Raw genomic sequence first — 15,917 nt, 5'->3', positions numbered from 1 at the left:
TGTAGTGTGCACGCACCAGGAAACAAATGACGGGAGGGGGGAGGGAATGAGAAGGAGTGTATGTATTTGCAGCGCGGAATGAAACATATGCGATCGTACCAGCACTAATGCACCGGATTCCATCAGAACTCTGCAGTTAAGGGTTCTTTGGTGAGAGTAGTATTAGGATGGGTGACCTCTTGGGAAGTTCTCGTGTTGCACCTATTTTTTTATAGATGGGCCATTCGACGTTACGCACGACTAGAACTATGATCCGCTGGTTTATTTGTAAATGTGAGTCACGGTACCGGGGCATCTTATTTGATATTAGAACGAGAAGGAGAGGTGCAGTATGCACGCACAAAGAAACAAATGACGGGAGGGTGAAGGGAAGGAGAAGGTGTGTATGTATTTGCATCGCGGAATGAAATAGATGCAATCATACAAGCACTAATGAACTGGATCCCATTAGAACTCTGCAGTTAAGTGTTCTTGGGCGAGAGTAGTACTAGGATGGGTGACTTTCTAGGAAGTTCTCGTGTTGCACCTATTTTTTTAAGATGGGGCGTTCGACGTTACGTGTAACTGAAACTATCGTCCGCTGGTTTATTCGCAAATGTGAGTCACAGCATCGGGGCATTTTACTTTGTATTAGAATGAGAAGGAGAGGTGCAGTGTGCACGCACAAGGAAACAAACGACGAGTTGGGGGAGGGAAGGAGGAGTGTATGTATTTGCAGTGCGAAATAAAACATGTGCGATCATACCAGCACTAATGCGCCGGATCCTATCAGAACTCTGCATTTAAGTTTGCTCGGGCGAGAGTAGTACTAGGATGGGTGACCTCCTTGTAAGTACTCATGTAGCACCTATTTCTTTGCAGATGGGTCGTTCGACATTACGCGCGACTGGAACTATCGTCCACTGATTTATTGATAAATGTGAGTCACGGCGCTGGGGCATTTTACTTGATATTAGAACGAGAAGAAGAGGTTCAGTGTGCACGCACAATGAAACAAATAATAGGAGGGGCGAGAAAAAGAGGAGTGTATGTATTTGCAGCGCAGAATGAAAAAAGTGAGATCATACCAGCACTAATGCACCTGATCCCATCAAAACTCTGCAATTAAGTGTGCTTGGGCGAGAGTAGTACTAGAATAGGTGACCTCCTTGGAAGTCCTCGTGTTGCACTTATTTTTTTACAGATGGGTCGTTCGACGTTACGCGCGACTGGAACTATAGTTCGCTGGTTTATTCGCAAATGTGAGCGACGGCGCTGGGGCATTTTACTTGATATTAGAACGAGAATGAGAGGTGCAGTGTGCATGCACAAAGAAACAAATAACAGGAGAGGGTAGGGAAGGAGATGGAGTGTATATATTAGCAGCGCGGAATGAAACAGGTGTGATCATACCAGCACTAATGCACTGGATCCCATCAAAACTCCATAACTAAGTGTGCCTAAGCGAGAGTGGTACTAAGATGGGTGACCTCTTAGGAAGTCCTCGTGTTGCACCCATTTTTTTGCAGATGGGTCGTTCGACGTTACGCGCAACTGGAATTATGGTCCGCTTGTTTATTCACAAATAAGAGTCACGGCGCTGGGGCATTTTACTTGATATTAGAACGAGAAGGAGAGCTGCAGTTTGCACGAATAAGGAGACAAATGACGGGAGGCAGGAGGGAAGGAGAAGGAGTGTATGTATTTGCAGCGTGGAATGAAACAAGTGCGATCATACCAGCACCAATCTACCGGATCTCATCAGAACTCCGCATTTTAGTGTGCTTGGGCGAGAGTAGTACTAGGATGGTTGACCTCCTTGGAAGTACCTGTGTTGCACCAATTTTTTTGCAGATGGGTCGTTCGATGTTACGCACGATTGGATCTATGGTGCACTGGTTTATTCACAAATGTGAGTCACGGCACTGGGGCATTTTACTTGATATTGGAACGAGAGGGAGAGGTGCAGTGTGCACGCACAAGGAAACAAATGATGGGAGGGGGGAGGGAAAGAAATGGAATGTATATATTTGCAGCGCGGAATGAAACAAGTGCGATCATTGCAGCACTGATGCACCGAATCCCATCAGAACTCTGTAGTTAAGTTTTCTTGGGCGAGAGTAGTACTAGGATTAGTGACCTCCTAAGAAGTCCTCGTGTTGCACTAATTTTTTTGTAAATGGGTCATTCGACGTTACGAGCGATTAGAACTATTTTTCGCTGGTTTATTTGCAAATGTGAGTCACGGCACCAGGTCATTTTACTTTATATTAGAAGGAGAAGGAGAGGTACAGTGTGCAAGGATAAGGAAATAAATGACGGGAGGGGGGAGGGAAGGAGAAGGAGTTTATGTATTTGCAGCGTAGAATGAAACAGGTGCCATTATACAATTACTAATTCACCAGATCCCATCAGAACTTCGCAGTTAAGTGTGCTTTGGCGAGAGTAGTACTAGGATGGGTGACCTCCTGAGAAGTCCTCATGTTGTATTTATTTTTTGCAGATTGGTCGTTCGAAGTTACGCGCGACTAGAAATATGGTCCACTAGTTTATTTGCAAATGTGAGTCATGGCGCCGAGACATTTTACTTTATATTAGAACGAGATGAAGAAGTGCAGTGTGCACGCACAAGGAAACAAATAACGGTAATGTGGAGGGAAGGAGAAGATGTGTATGTATTTGCAACGCAGAATGAAACAGGTGCGATCATACCAGCACTAATGCACCAGATACCATCAGAACTCCGCAGTTATGTTTGCTTGGGCGAGAGTAGTAGTAGGATGAGTGACCTCCTTGGAAGTACTCGTGTTGCCCCATTTTTTTACAAATGGGTCGTTCGACGTTACGCGTGACTGGAACTTTGGTCCGCTGGTTTATTAGTAAATGTGAGTCACGGCATCGACGCATTTTACTTTATATTAAAAGGAGAAGGAGAGGTGCAATGTGCACAAACAAGGAACAAATGACGGGAGGGGGGAGGGAAGGCGAAGGATACAAAATAGGTGCGATCATAGCAGCACTAATGCACCGGATCCCATCAGAACTCTGCAGTTAAGTTTGCTTGGGCGAGAGTAGTACTAGGATGGGCGACCTCCTGGGAAGTCCTTTGTTGCACTAATTTTTTTGCAGATGGGTCATTCGATGTTACGCGCGACTAGAACTATTATCCGCTGGTTTACTCACAAATGTGAGTCACAGCACCGGGTCATTTTACTTGATATTAGAAGGAGAAAGAGAGCTGCAGTGTGCAAGCACAAGGAAACAAATGACGGGAGGGGGGAGGGAAGGAGAAGGAGTGTATGTATTTGCAGCGCAAAATGAAATAGGTGTCATTTTACCATCACTAATTCACCGGATCCCATCAGAACTCCCCAGTTAAATGTGCTTCGGCAAGTGTTGTACTAGGAGTTGTGACCTCCTAAGAAGTCCTTGTATTGCACCCATTTTTTTCAGATGGGGCGTTCAACGTTACGCACGACTGGAACTATGGTCCGCTGGTTTATTCGCAAATGTGACTCAAGGCACTGGGGTATTTTACTTTATATTAGAAAGATAAGCAGAGGTGCAGTGTGCACGCATAAGGAAACAAATGATGGGAGGGGGGAGGGAGAATGATTTTATGTATTTGCAGCGTAGAATGAAACAGGTCTGATCATGCCAGCACTAATTTACCTGATCTCATTAGAACTCCGCAGTTAAGTGTGCTTGGGCCAGAGTAGTATTAGGATGGTTGACCTCCTGGGAAGTACTCTTGTTGCTCCCGTCTTTTTCTTAATATTTTTCGTGCATCCAATTATAGTCCACCACGTGATAAGAGTGTCATTACGAGCATCGTAAATAATAGAACAAGCGAAACAGAGGTGCGGCGGGCTGTCCGTTCATCTGGGCGTGAGTCGTGGCAACGAGGCATTTTCTTTGATATTACAACTAGAAGTAGAGGTGCGGTGTCCAAAAGGGGTATATGTATTTGAAGTGAGGAATAGGACGGGTGGGATCATACTAGCACTAATGCATCGTATCCCATCATAATCTATAATTAAGCCTGTTTGGGCGAGAGTAGTACTAGGATGAGTGACCTCCTGGGAAGTGCTTGTGTTGCACTCGTCTTTTTGGGGATAGGGCATCAAACGTTACGTGCGACCTAAGCCATAGTCCGCTGGTTCATTTGCTAGCGTGAGTGCCGCGCCGGGGCATTTTGCTTACTTTTTTTGTGCACTCATTTATAGTCCACCACGTGATAAGAGAGTGATTACGAGCATCTTATATAGTAGAATAACGAAAAAAAGGGTGTGGCGGGTGGTCCTTTTATTTGGGTATAAGTCGAGGCGCTAAGGCATTTTGCTTGATATTAGAACTTGAAATAGAGATGCAGTGTGCGCGCACAGCGAAAAAAATGCGAAATGGAAGGGGTGAGATCATACTAGCACTAATGCACCAGATCCCATCAAACTATGCAGTTAAGCATGCTTAGGCGAGAGTAGTACTAGGATCGGTAACCTCATGAGAAGTCCTCGTGTTGCACTGTCTTTTTGTAAAAGGGGTGTAAAACAATACATGTGATCAGAGCCACAATCCGCTGGCGTGAGTCGCGTTGCCAAAAAATTTGCTTACTATTTTTTCGTGCATTCATTTATAGTCTACCACGTGATAAGAGTGTCATTATGAGCATCTTATATAGTAGATTAAAGAAAAATGAGATACGGTGGGCAGTCCTTTCTTCTGACGTGAGTCGAGGTGTCGGGGCATTTCGCTTTATATTAGAACTATAACAGAGGTGCGGTGTGCGTGCATAGTGAAAAAAAGGAAGGGTGGGAGGAGGGAAGGAGAAGGGGTATATGTATTTCCAGCGCGGAATGGAAGGGGTGCAATCATACTAGCATTAATACACCGAATCCCATCGAACTCCGTAGTTAAGCGTGCTTGGGCAAGAGTAGTACTAGGATGGGTGACCTCCTGGGAAGTTCTCTTGTTACACCCGTCTTTTTGCAGACGGGGCGTCAAACGTTATGCACGATCGGAGCCACAGTCCGCTGGTGTGAGTGGCGACGTTGAAACATTTTGCTTAATATTTTACGTGCACTTATTTGTAGTCTACCACGTGATAAGAGTCTCATTACGAGAGTCTTACATAGTAGAACAACAAAAAAAGAGGCGCAGCGGGCCTCCGTTCTTCTGGGCGTGAGTCGAAGCAACATGACATTTCGCTCTATATTAGAACTAAAAACAGAGTTGCGGTATGCCCGCACAGTGAAATAAATGATGGGAGGGGGGAGGGAAGGAGAAGGGCTATATGTATTTGCAGTGGGGAATGAGACAGTTGCGATCATACAAACACTAATGCACAGGATCCCATCAGAACTCTGTAGTCAAGCGTGCTTGGGCGAGATTAGTTCTAGGATGGGTGACCTCCTGAAAAGTCCTCGTGTTGAACCCGTATTTTTGTAGACGGGGTGTTAAACGTTAGGTGTGATCGGAGCCACAATCTACCTATGTGAGCTGGGGCTTGAAAATTTTGCTTAATATTTTTTGTGCATTCATTTATAGTTCAATGAAAAATGAGGTACGGCGAGCGATCCATTCATCTAGGCGTGAGTCGAGGTGCCGGGGTATTTTGCTTGATATTAGAACTAGAAACAAAGGTGTGGCGTGTGCGCACAACGAAACAAATGACGGGAGGGGGGAGGGAAGGAGAAGGGGCATATGTACTTGCAGCATGGAATTGAAGGGGAGCGATCATACCTGCACTAATGCACTGGATCCCATCGAATTTCATAGTTAAGTGTGCTTGGGCGGAAATAGTACTAGGATGGATGACCTCTTAGAAAGTTCTCATGTTCCACTCTTTTTTTCGCTGACGGGACATTAAACATTATGTGTGATCAAAGCCATTGTCCCTCGGAGTGAGTCGTAACGCTAAGACATTTTTCTTAATATTTTTTTTGCATTCATTTATAGTTCGCCACGTAATAAGAGTGTCATTACGAGCATCTTACATAGTAGAATAACAAAAAACGAGGTGCAGGAGGTAGTCCATTAATCTGGGTGTGAGTCGAGGCGCTGGAGCATTTTGCTCTATATTAGAACTATAAGCAAAGGTGCGGTGTTCGCGCATAGCGAAACAAATAACAGGGGGGAGGGAGGGAGAAGGGTTATATGTATTTATAGCGCAAAGTAGAAGAGGTGCGATCATACTAGCACTAATGCACTGGATCCCATCGAACTTCGTAGTTGAGCGTGTTCTGGCGAGAGTAGTACTAGGATGGGTGATCTTTTATGAAGTTCTCGTGTTGCACCTATCTCTTTACGGATGGGGTGTTAAACGTTATGTGCAATAGGAGCCATAGTCCACCGGCATGAGTCGTGGCGCCAGAATATTTATCTTAATATTTTTTGCACATTCATTTATAGTCCACCACATGATAACAGTGTCATTACGAACATCTTATATAGTAGAACAATGAAAATTGAGGTACGACAGGCGGTCCATTTATCTAGGCGTGAGTCGAGGTGCCCGAACATTTCGCTTGATATTAGAACTAGAAAGAGAGGTATAATGTGCATGCACAGCGAAACAAATGATGGGAGGGGGGAGGGAAGGAGAAGGGATATATGTATTTGCAACACGAAATGGAAGGGGTGCGATCATACCAACACTAATGCATCGGATCCTGTCGAACTCCGCAGTTAAGCGTGCTCTGGTGAAACCAGTATTAGGATGGGTGACCTCCTGCGAAGTCCTCGTGTTTCACCCGTCTTTTTATGGACGGGGCGTTAAATGTTACGCGTGACCGGAGCGACAGTCCGCCAGTATGAGTCGCAGCATTTGGACATTTTGCTTAATATTTTTCATGTATTCATTTATAGTCCATCACGAGATAAGAATGTCATTACGATTATCTTACATAGTAGAACAATGAAAATAGAGTTGTGGGTGGCGGTATGTTCATCTGGGCATGAGTGGAGATGCCTTGGCATTTCGCTTGATATTAGAACTAGAAACAGAGGTGCGGTGTGCGCGCACAACAAAATAAATGATGAGAGGGGAGAGGGAATGAGATGTGGTATATGTATTTGCAGCGCGGAATGGAAGATGTGCGATCATACCAGCACTAATGCATCAGATCCCATCGAACTTCGTAGTTAATCGTGCTTGGGCGAGAGAGAAGAACTAGGATGGGTGATCTCCTAGGAAGTTCTCATGTTGCACCTTTCTTTTTGCAGATGGGGCGTTAAATGTTACACGGGACTAGAGCGACAGTCACTGGTTAATTCGCAAACGTGAGTCACGGCGCCGGAGCATTTTACTTAATATTATTAGTGCATTCAAATTATAGCCCACCACGTGATAAGATTATTATTACGAGCATCTTACTTAGTAGAACAATAAAAAAGGAGGTGCGGCAGGTGTTCCGTTCATATAGACATGAGTCGAGGCACCGGGGCATTTCGCTCGATATTAGAACTAGAAGTTGAGGTGCGTTGCACGCACAGTGAAACAAATGATGGGAAGGGAGAGGGAAGGAGAAGGGATATATGTCTTTGCGGCACAAATTAGAAGGGGTGCGATCATACGAGTACTAGTTCACGGGATCCATCAAAACTTTGCAGTTAAGCATGCTTGGGCGAGAGAAGTTCTACGATGGGTGACATCTTGGGAAGCACTCGTGTTGCACCCTTTTTTTTACAGACATGGCGTTAAATGTTACAAGGGACTAGAGCGACGGTCCGCCTGTTCATTCGCAAACGTAAGTCACGGTGCCGGGGCATTTTGGTTAATACTTTTCGTGTATTCAATTAAAGCACATCACATGATGAGAGTGTCATTGCGAGCATCTTAAATAGTAGAACAACGAAAAATGATGTGCGGCGGGCGATCCGTTTATATGGGCATGAGTCGAGGTGCCAAGACATTTCGCTCAATATTAGAACTAGAAGTTGATGTGAGTTACGTGCACAGTGAAGCAAATGACGGGAAGGGAGAGGGAAGGAGAAGTGGTATATGTCTTTGTGGCACAAATTAGAAAGGGTGCGATCATACCAGCACTAGTTCACCAGATCCCATCAGAACTCCGCAGTCAAGTGTGCTTGGGCGAGAGTAGTAGTAGTATGGGTGACCTCTTGGGAAGTACTCGTGTTGCACCCTTCTTTTTGTAGACGGGGCATTAAATGTTACACAGGACCAGAGCAACGGTCCGGCGGTTCATTCACAAACGTGAGTCTCGGCGCTAGGACATTTTGCTTAATATTTTTCGTGCATTCAATTAAAGCCCATCACGTTTTGAGAGTTTCATTGCGAGCATCTTACATAGTAGAACAATGAAAAAGGAGGTGCGGCGGGTGTTTCATATAGACATGAGTCGAGGCGCCGGGGCATTTCGCTCAATATTAGAACTAGAAGCAGAGGTGATTTGCGCCCACAGCGAAATAAATGATGGGAAAGGAGAGGGTAGAGGAAAAGGTATATGCATTTGCAACGCAAACCAAAACGATTGCGATCATACCAGCACTAGTTCACCGGATCCCGTCAGAACTCCGTAGTCAAGCGTTCTTGGGCGAGAGTAGTACTAGGATGTGTGACCTTCTGGGAAGTGCTCATGTTGCACCCTTCTTTCTACAGATGGGGCGTTAAAATTTACGCGAGACCGAAGCGACGGTTCGCCGGGGCATTTTGCTAAATATTTTTTGCACATTCAATTAAAGCAAATCACGTGATAAGAGAGTCATTGCGAGCATCTTACATAATATAACAACAAAAAATGAGGTGCAGTGGGCAATCCGTTCATGTGGGCATGAGTCGAGGCGCCGAGGTGTTTTGCTTAATATTAGAACTAGAAGAAGAGGTGAGGTGCGCGCATAATGAATCAAATGACGAGAGGGGAGAGGGAAGGAGAAGGGGCATATGTATTTGCGGCCCACACAAAAATGCATGCGATCATACCAGCACTAATTCACCGGATCCCATCAGAACTCTGCAGTTATATGTGCTTGGGCGAGAGTAGTACTAGGATGGGTTACCTCCTGGGAAGCTCTTGGCTCTCATGTTGCATCCTTCTTTTTTCAGACTGGACGTTAAACGTTACGCAGGACCGGAGCGACGGTCCACCAGTTCATTCGCAAACGTGAGTAATGACAGCGGGGTATTTTGTTTAATATTTTTTGCAAATTCAATTAAAGCCCATCACATGAAAAGAGTGTCTGCGAGCATATTACATAGTAGAACAACAAAAAATGAGAAGCAGTGGTGACCTCCTGGGAAGTCCTCGTGTTGCACCCATTTTTTTCAGATGAATCGTTCGACATTACGCGCGACTATAATTATTGTCCACTGATTTATTCGCAAATGTGAGTCACGGCGCTGAGGCATTTTACTTGATATTAGAATGAGAAGGAGAGGTGCAGTGTGCACGCACAAGGAAACAAATGACGGGAGGGGCGAGGGAAGGAGAAGGAGTGTATGTATTTGCAGTGCGGAATGAAACAAGTGCAATCATGCCAACACAAATGCACTGGATCCCATTAGAACTCCGCAGTTAAGTGTGCTTGGGAGAGAGTAATACTCTGATGGGTGACCTCCTGGGAAGTCCTTGTGTTGCACCTATTTTTTTTAAAATGGTTCGTTCGACGTTACGCACGACTGGAACTATAGTCCACTGGTTTATACGCAAATGTGAATCACGGTGCTGGGGCATTTTAATTGATATTACAACGAGAAGGAGAGGTGCAGTGTGCACGCACATGGAAACAAATGACGGGAGGGGGGAGGGAAGGAGAAGGAGTGTGTGTATTTGTAGCGTGGAATGAAACAGGTACCCTTATACCATCACTAATTAACCAGATCCCATCAGAACTCTGCAGTTAAATGTGCTTGGGCGATTGTAGTACTAGGAGTGGTGACCTCCTAGAAAGTTCTCGTGTTGCACCAATTTTTTTGCAGATAGTTCGTTCGACGTTACGCGCGACTTGAACTATGGTCCACTAGTTTAGTCGCAAATGTTAGTCACGGAGCCGGGGCATTTTACTTAATATTAGAACCAGAAGGAGAGGTGTAGTGTGCACGCAGAAGGAAACAAATGACGGGATGGGAGAGGGAATGAGGAGTGTATGTATTTGCAGTGCGGAATGAAACAGGTGCGATCATACCAGCACTAATGCACTGGATCCCATCAGAACTCCGTAGTTAAGTGTACTTGGGCAAGAGTAGTACTCGGATGGGTGACCTCTAGGGAAGTCCTCGTGTTGCACCCATTTTTTTCATATGCGTTGTTCGACGTTAAGCGCGACTGGAACTATGGTCCCCTGGTTTAGTCGCAAATTTAATCATGGCACTGGGGCATTTTAATTGATATTAGAATGAGAAGGAGAGGTGCAGTGTGCATGCACAAGGAAACAAATGACAGAAGGAGGGAGGAAAGGAGAAAGAGTGTATGTATTTGCAGCGCGGAATAAAACAGGTGTCATCATACCAACACTAATGCATCAGATCCCATCAGAACTCCGCAGTTAAGTGTGCTTGGGCGAGAGTAGTACTAGGATGGTTGACCTCCTGGGAAGTCCTCGTGTTGCGCCCATTATGTGGCAGATGGGTTGTTCGACGTTACGTGCGACTGGAACTATGGTCTGCTGCTTTATTTGCAAATGTGAGTCACAGCACCGAGGCATTTTAATTAATATTAGAACGAGAAGGAGAGGTGCAGTGTGCACGCACAAGGAAACAAATTAGGGTGGGGGGGAGGGAAGGAGAATGAGTGTATGTATTTGCAGCGCAGAAGTAAACAAGTGTGATCATACGAGCACTAATGCATCGGATCCAATCAGAACTCTACAGTTAAGTGTGCTTGGGCGAGAGTAGTACTAGGATGGGTGGCCTCTTGGGAAGTCCTCTTGTTGCACTTATTTTTTTGAAGATGGGTATTTCGATGTTACGCACGACTGAAACTATGATTCGCTGGTTTATTAGCAAATGTGAGTCACGGCACCGGGGTATTTTACTTGATATTAAAACAAGAAGGAGAGGTGCAGTTTGCACGCATAAGGAAACAAATTACGGTAGGGGGGAGGGAAGGAGAAGGAGTATATGTATTTGCAGCGCGGAATGAAACAGGTTCGATCATACCAGTACTAATGCACCAAATCCCATTAGAACTCCGTAGCTAAGTGTGCTTGGGCAAGAGTAGTACTAGGATGGGTAATCTCCTGGGAAGTCCTCGTGTGGCACCTATTCTTTTGCAGATGGGTCGTTCGACATTACGCGCAACGGGAATTATGCTCCACTGGTTTATTCGCAAATGTGAGTCACGGCGTCGAGGCATTTTAGTTGATATTAGAACGAGAAGAAGGGGCGCAGTGTGCACGCATAAGGAAACAAATGACGAGAGGGGGGAGGGAAGGAGAAGCAGTGTATATATTTGCAGTGTAGAATAAAATAGGTGCAATCATACCAGCACTAATGCACCAGATCCTATCAGAACTCTGCAGTTAAGTGTACTTGGGCGAGAGTAGTATTAGGATCAGTGAGGGAAGTACTCATGTTGCACCCATTTTTTTCTAGATGGGTCATTCGACGTTGCACGCGACTGGAACTATGATCTGCTGGTTTATTTGCAAATGTGAGTCACGGCGCCGATGCATTTTACTTGATATTAAAACGAGAAGGAGAGGTACAATGTGCACGCACAAGGAAACAAATGACGAGAGGGGGGAGGGAATGAAAAGGAGTGTATGTATTTGCAGCGTAGAATGAAATAGGTGCGATCATACCAGAACTAATGCACCAGATCCCATCATAACTCTGCATTTAAGTTTGCTTGGGCGAGAGTAGTACTAGGATGGGTGACCTCATCGGAAGTACTCGTGTTGCACCGATTTTTTTGCAAATGGGTCGCTCGACGTTACACGCGACTTGAACTATAGTCTGCTAGTTTATTCGCAAATGTGAGTCACAGCGCCGGGACATTTTACTTGATATTAGAAGGAGAAGAAGAGGTGCAGTGCAGAATGAAACATAGCCCACCGGCATGAGTCGTGGCACCAGAATATTTTGCTTAATATTTTTTGTGCATTCATTTATAGTCCACCACATGATAAGAGTGTCATTATGAGCATCTTACATAGTAGAACAATGAAAAATGAGGTACGACAGGCGGTCCATTTATCTAGGCGTGAGTTGAGGTGCCTGAACATTTCGCTTGATATTAGAACTAGAAACAGAGGTATAGTGTGCATGCACAGCGAAAAAAATGATGGGAGGGGGGAGGGAAGGAGAAGGGATATATGTATTTACAACACGAAATGGAAGGGGTGAGATCATACCAACACTAATGCATCGGATCCTGTCGAACTCCGCAGTTAAGTGTTCTCTAGAGTCGCCGCGCCGGGGCATTTTGCTTACTTTTTTTTGTGCACTCATTTATAATCCACCACGTGATAAGAGAGTCATTACGAGCATCTTACATAGTAGAACAACGAAAAAAAATGTGTGGTGGGTGGTCCTTTAATTTGGGCATAAGTCGAGGCGCTGAGAAATTTTGCTTGATATTAGAACTAGAAATAGAGATGCAGTGTGCGCACACAACAAAAAAAATGATGAGAGAGGGGAGGAAAGAAGAAGGGGTGTATGTATTTGCAATGCAGAATAAAAGGGGTGCAGTCATACCAGCACTAATGCACCGGATCCCATCGAACTATGTAGTTAAGCATAGTGCGGTCAAACGTGAGTCACGGCGCCGGGGCATTTTGTTTAATATTTTTCGTGCATTCAATTAAAGCTCATCACGTGAAAAGAGTGTCTGCGAGCATATTACATAGTAGAACAACAAAAAAGGAGGTGCGGCGCTATCTGTTCATATGGGCATGAGTCGAGGCGTCGGAGTATTTCGCTTGATATTAGAATTAGATGCAGAGGTGAGGTGCGCACACAACGAAACAAATGACAGCAGGGGAGAGGGAAGGAGAAGGGGTCTATGTACTTGCAGCGCAAACTAGAACGGGTGCGATCATACCCGTACTAGTTCACTGGATCCCATCTGAACTTCGTAGTTAAGCGTGCTTCGGCGAGAGTAGTACTAGGATGGGTGATCTCCTCGGAAGTTCTCGTGTTGCACCCTTCTTTTTGCAGACGGGGCGTTAAACATTCAACTGGACCGGAGTGATGGTCTGCCAGTTCATTTGCAAACGTGAGTCACGGCACCGGAGCATTTTTCTTAATATTTTTTAGCATTCAATTAAAGCCCATCACGCGATGAGAGAGTCACTCTGAGCATCTTAAATAGTAGAACAACAAAAAAAAGAGGCGGCGGGTAATCTGTTTATATGGGCATGAGTCGAGATGGGTCGTTCGACGTTATGCACGACTGGAACTTTGGTCCCCTAGTTTATTTGCAAATGTGAGTCATGCACCGATGCATTTTACTTGATATTAGAACAAGAAGGAGAGGTGCAGTGTGTATGCACAAGGAAACAAATGATGGGAGGCGGGAGGGAAGGAGAAGGATGGTATGTATATGCAATTAAGCATGCTTGGGCGAGAGTAGTACTAGGATCGGTAACCTCCTGAGAAGTCCTCGTGTTGCACTGTGTTTTTGCAAACGGGGCGTAAAATGATACATGTGATCGGAGCCACAATCCGCTGGCGTGAGTCGCGTTGCCAAAAAATTTTGCGTACTATTTTTTCGTGCATTCATTTATAGTCTACCACGTGATAAGAGTGTCATTACGAGTATCTTACATAGTAGAATAAAGAAAAATGATGTACGGCAGGCGGTCCTTTCTTCTGGCACGAGTCGAGGTATCGAGGTATTTCGCTTGAAATTAGAACTACAAACAGAGGTGTTGTGTGCGCGCACAGCAAAAAAAATGATAGGTGCGAGGAGGGAAGGAGAAGGGATATATGTATTTGTAGCGCGGAATGGAAGGAGTTAAAGGATTAAAACCATAAACAACTCAACTGGTGAATAACCAGTAGTAGAATGCACAACTCTATTATATGGGAACTCAACAAATGGAATGCACACTTCCCAAGTCTTCAAATTCTTTTGGACAATAGTACGCAACAAAGTTCCTAGAGTTCTATTCACAACTTCAGTTTGACCTTCAGTTTGTGAATGATAAGTAGTAGAAAACAACAACCTAGTTCTTAATTTACTCCACAAAACTTTCCAAAAATGACTTAGAAACTTTACATCCCTATCACTTACAATTATTTTTGGAATTCCATGCAAACCTTCTACTTTCCTAAAGAACAAATTTGCAATGTTAGTGGCATCATCAGTTTTATTACAAGGTATGAAATGCGACATCTTTGAAAACCTATCATCCACTACAAAAATTGAATCTTTTCCTTTCCTTGATCTAGACAAACCCAAAACAAAATCCATTAAAATATCAATCCAAAATTCACTTGTAAAAGGTAAAGGTGTATACAATCCTTGATTCAAAACTTTAAATTTTGCTTGTTTGCACCCAACACATCTATCACAAATTCTTTGCACATCTTTCCTCATTTTAGGCCAATAGAAATGTTCCTTTAAAGTATCTAAAGTTTTTAAAATATCAAAATGTCTCACTAAACCTCCCCCATGAGATCTTTAACAAGCAATGTTTGCATAGAATAAATAGGATGCACAACTTATTCTCTTTAAATTACCTATCCATTCTATAGAACTTACCGAATGTAACTTTCTCACATGCCTTAAAAATGTTAGAAAAATCAGAATCATTTTTGTAAAGAGATTTAACATGTTCACCTAAAGCATTGAGTTAAAGCATACCTTCTTGAAGGTGCATCTGCCATAACATTCTCTATGCCTTGTTTGTACTTAATCACATAAGAAAATGTTTCAATAAACTCAACCCATTTAGCATGCCTCTTATTCAACTTACTTTGCCCCTTTAAGAACTTTAATGTTTGATGATCAGTTTGAGTGACAAATTCTTTGGGCCTTAGGTAATGTTGCCAATTATCCAAAGCTCGAACCAAAACATAAAGTTCCTTGTCATAGGTAGACTAGTTCAATAAGGCACCATGGAGCTTTTCACTAAAGTAGGCAATTGGTCTTTTTCCTTGCATAAGAACAGCCCCAACACCAACACCTGAAGCATCACACTCAATTTCAAAAGAATTAGCAAAGTTAGTAAAAAAAAAAGGTATCGAACAAAGCTTATTTTTTAACAAATTAAATGCTCGCACTTGATCCTTACCGCACTTGAAAACACAATTCTTTTTATTACTTCCGTAAGTAGTGCACCAATGGAGCTAAAGTCTTTAATGAATCGCCTATAAAAACTAGCTAAACCATGAAAACTTCTTACCTCACTTATCAATTTAGGAATAGGCCAGCTCTTAATAGCACTAACCTTCTTCTCTTCATCAACTTCAACACCTTGCTTACTCATAACAAAACCTAAAAACACAATTCGATCTAAACAAAAAGAACACTTCTTGAAATTGCCATACAACCTCTCTTTTCTCAAGGTAACTAAAACACTCCTCAAATGTTCTTTATGTTCATTCAAATCTCTGAATACACAAGGATATCATCAAGTACACAATAACAAATTTTTCAACGAAAATTTTCAAAACATGATTCATAAGTTTCATGAAAGTACTTGATGCATTAGTTAAACTGAAAGGCATAACCAACCATTCATATAATCCATATTTTGTTTTAAAAGCAGTTTTCCATTCATCGCCCTCTTTCATTCGAATTTGATGATAACCACTTTTCAAATCAATTTTGCTTAAAATAGTAGAGCCATATAATTCATCAAACATATCATCTAACCTAGGAATAGGATGACGATACTTTACCGTAATGTTGTTAATCGCACAGCAATCAACACATACGCCAAGAACCATATTTCTTAGGCACCAAAAATACTGGAATAGCACATGGATTCATACTTTCTCTAACAAATCCCTTGTCCAACAACTCCTAAACTTG

At 43.5% G+C, this 15,917-nt stretch overlaps 18 pseudogenes; all 18 read left to right on the top strand.

Annotated features, from left to right (window-relative positions):
• Window positions 1-85: 85 nt before the first annotated feature.
• Window positions 86-204, top strand: LOC148255141 (5S ribosomal RNA; annotated as a pseudogene).
• A 206-nt stretch (window positions 205-410) lies between these two features.
• Window positions 411-529, top strand: LOC148255140 (5S ribosomal RNA; annotated as a pseudogene).
• Window positions 530-1,053: 524 nt separating this feature from the next.
• Window positions 1,054-1,172, top strand: LOC148255139 (5S ribosomal RNA; annotated as a pseudogene).
• Window positions 1,173-1,378: 206 nt separating this feature from the next.
• Window positions 1,379-1,497, top strand: LOC148255138 (5S ribosomal RNA; annotated as a pseudogene).
• A 206-nt stretch (window positions 1,498-1,703) lies between these two features.
• LOC148255137 (5S ribosomal RNA) lies at window positions 1,704-1,822 on the top strand (annotated as a pseudogene).
• Window positions 1,823-2,979: 1,157 nt separating this feature from the next.
• LOC148255136 (5S ribosomal RNA) lies at window positions 2,980-3,097 on the top strand (annotated as a pseudogene).
• Window positions 3,098-4,839: 1,742 nt separating this feature from the next.
• LOC148255135 (5S ribosomal RNA) lies at window positions 4,840-4,957 on the top strand (annotated as a pseudogene).
• A 1,200-nt stretch (window positions 4,958-6,157) lies between these two features.
• LOC148255134 (5S ribosomal RNA) lies at window positions 6,158-6,275 on the top strand (annotated as a pseudogene).
• Window positions 6,276-8,003: 1,728 nt separating this feature from the next.
• Window positions 8,004-8,122, top strand: LOC148255133 (5S ribosomal RNA; annotated as a pseudogene).
• Window positions 8,123-8,466: 344 nt separating this feature from the next.
• Window positions 8,467-8,585, top strand: LOC148255132 (5S ribosomal RNA; annotated as a pseudogene).
• Window positions 8,586-8,903: 318 nt separating this feature from the next.
• Window positions 8,904-9,022, top strand: LOC148255131 (5S ribosomal RNA; annotated as a pseudogene).
• A 436-nt stretch (window positions 9,023-9,458) lies between these two features.
• On the top strand, window positions 9,459-9,577 carry LOC148255130 (5S ribosomal RNA; annotated as a pseudogene).
• Window positions 9,578-10,105: 528 nt separating this feature from the next.
• On the top strand, window positions 10,106-10,224 carry LOC148255129 (5S ribosomal RNA; annotated as a pseudogene).
• A 204-nt stretch (window positions 10,225-10,428) lies between these two features.
• On the top strand, window positions 10,429-10,547 carry LOC148255128 (5S ribosomal RNA; annotated as a pseudogene).
• A 206-nt stretch (window positions 10,548-10,753) lies between these two features.
• Window positions 10,754-10,872, top strand: LOC148255127 (5S ribosomal RNA; annotated as a pseudogene).
• A 206-nt stretch (window positions 10,873-11,078) lies between these two features.
• On the top strand, window positions 11,079-11,197 carry LOC148255126 (5S ribosomal RNA; annotated as a pseudogene).
• A 525-nt stretch (window positions 11,198-11,722) lies between these two features.
• LOC148255125 (5S ribosomal RNA) lies at window positions 11,723-11,841 on the top strand (annotated as a pseudogene).
• A 1,122-nt stretch (window positions 11,842-12,963) lies between these two features.
• LOC148255124 (5S ribosomal RNA) lies at window positions 12,964-13,082 on the top strand (annotated as a pseudogene).
• Window positions 13,083-15,917: the final 2,835 nt, after the last annotated feature.

This window comes from Carica papaya, chromosome 5 (genome assembly GCF_054855325.1).
Source record: "Carica papaya isolate Zhongbai chromosome 5, ASM5485532v1, whole genome shotgun sequence".
Classification (NCBI taxonomy): Eukaryota; Viridiplantae; Streptophyta; class Magnoliopsida; order Brassicales; family Caricaceae; genus Carica; species Carica papaya.
Note: the sequence above shows the minus strand (reverse complement) of the source record. Positions and strands in the feature narration are given on the sequence as shown.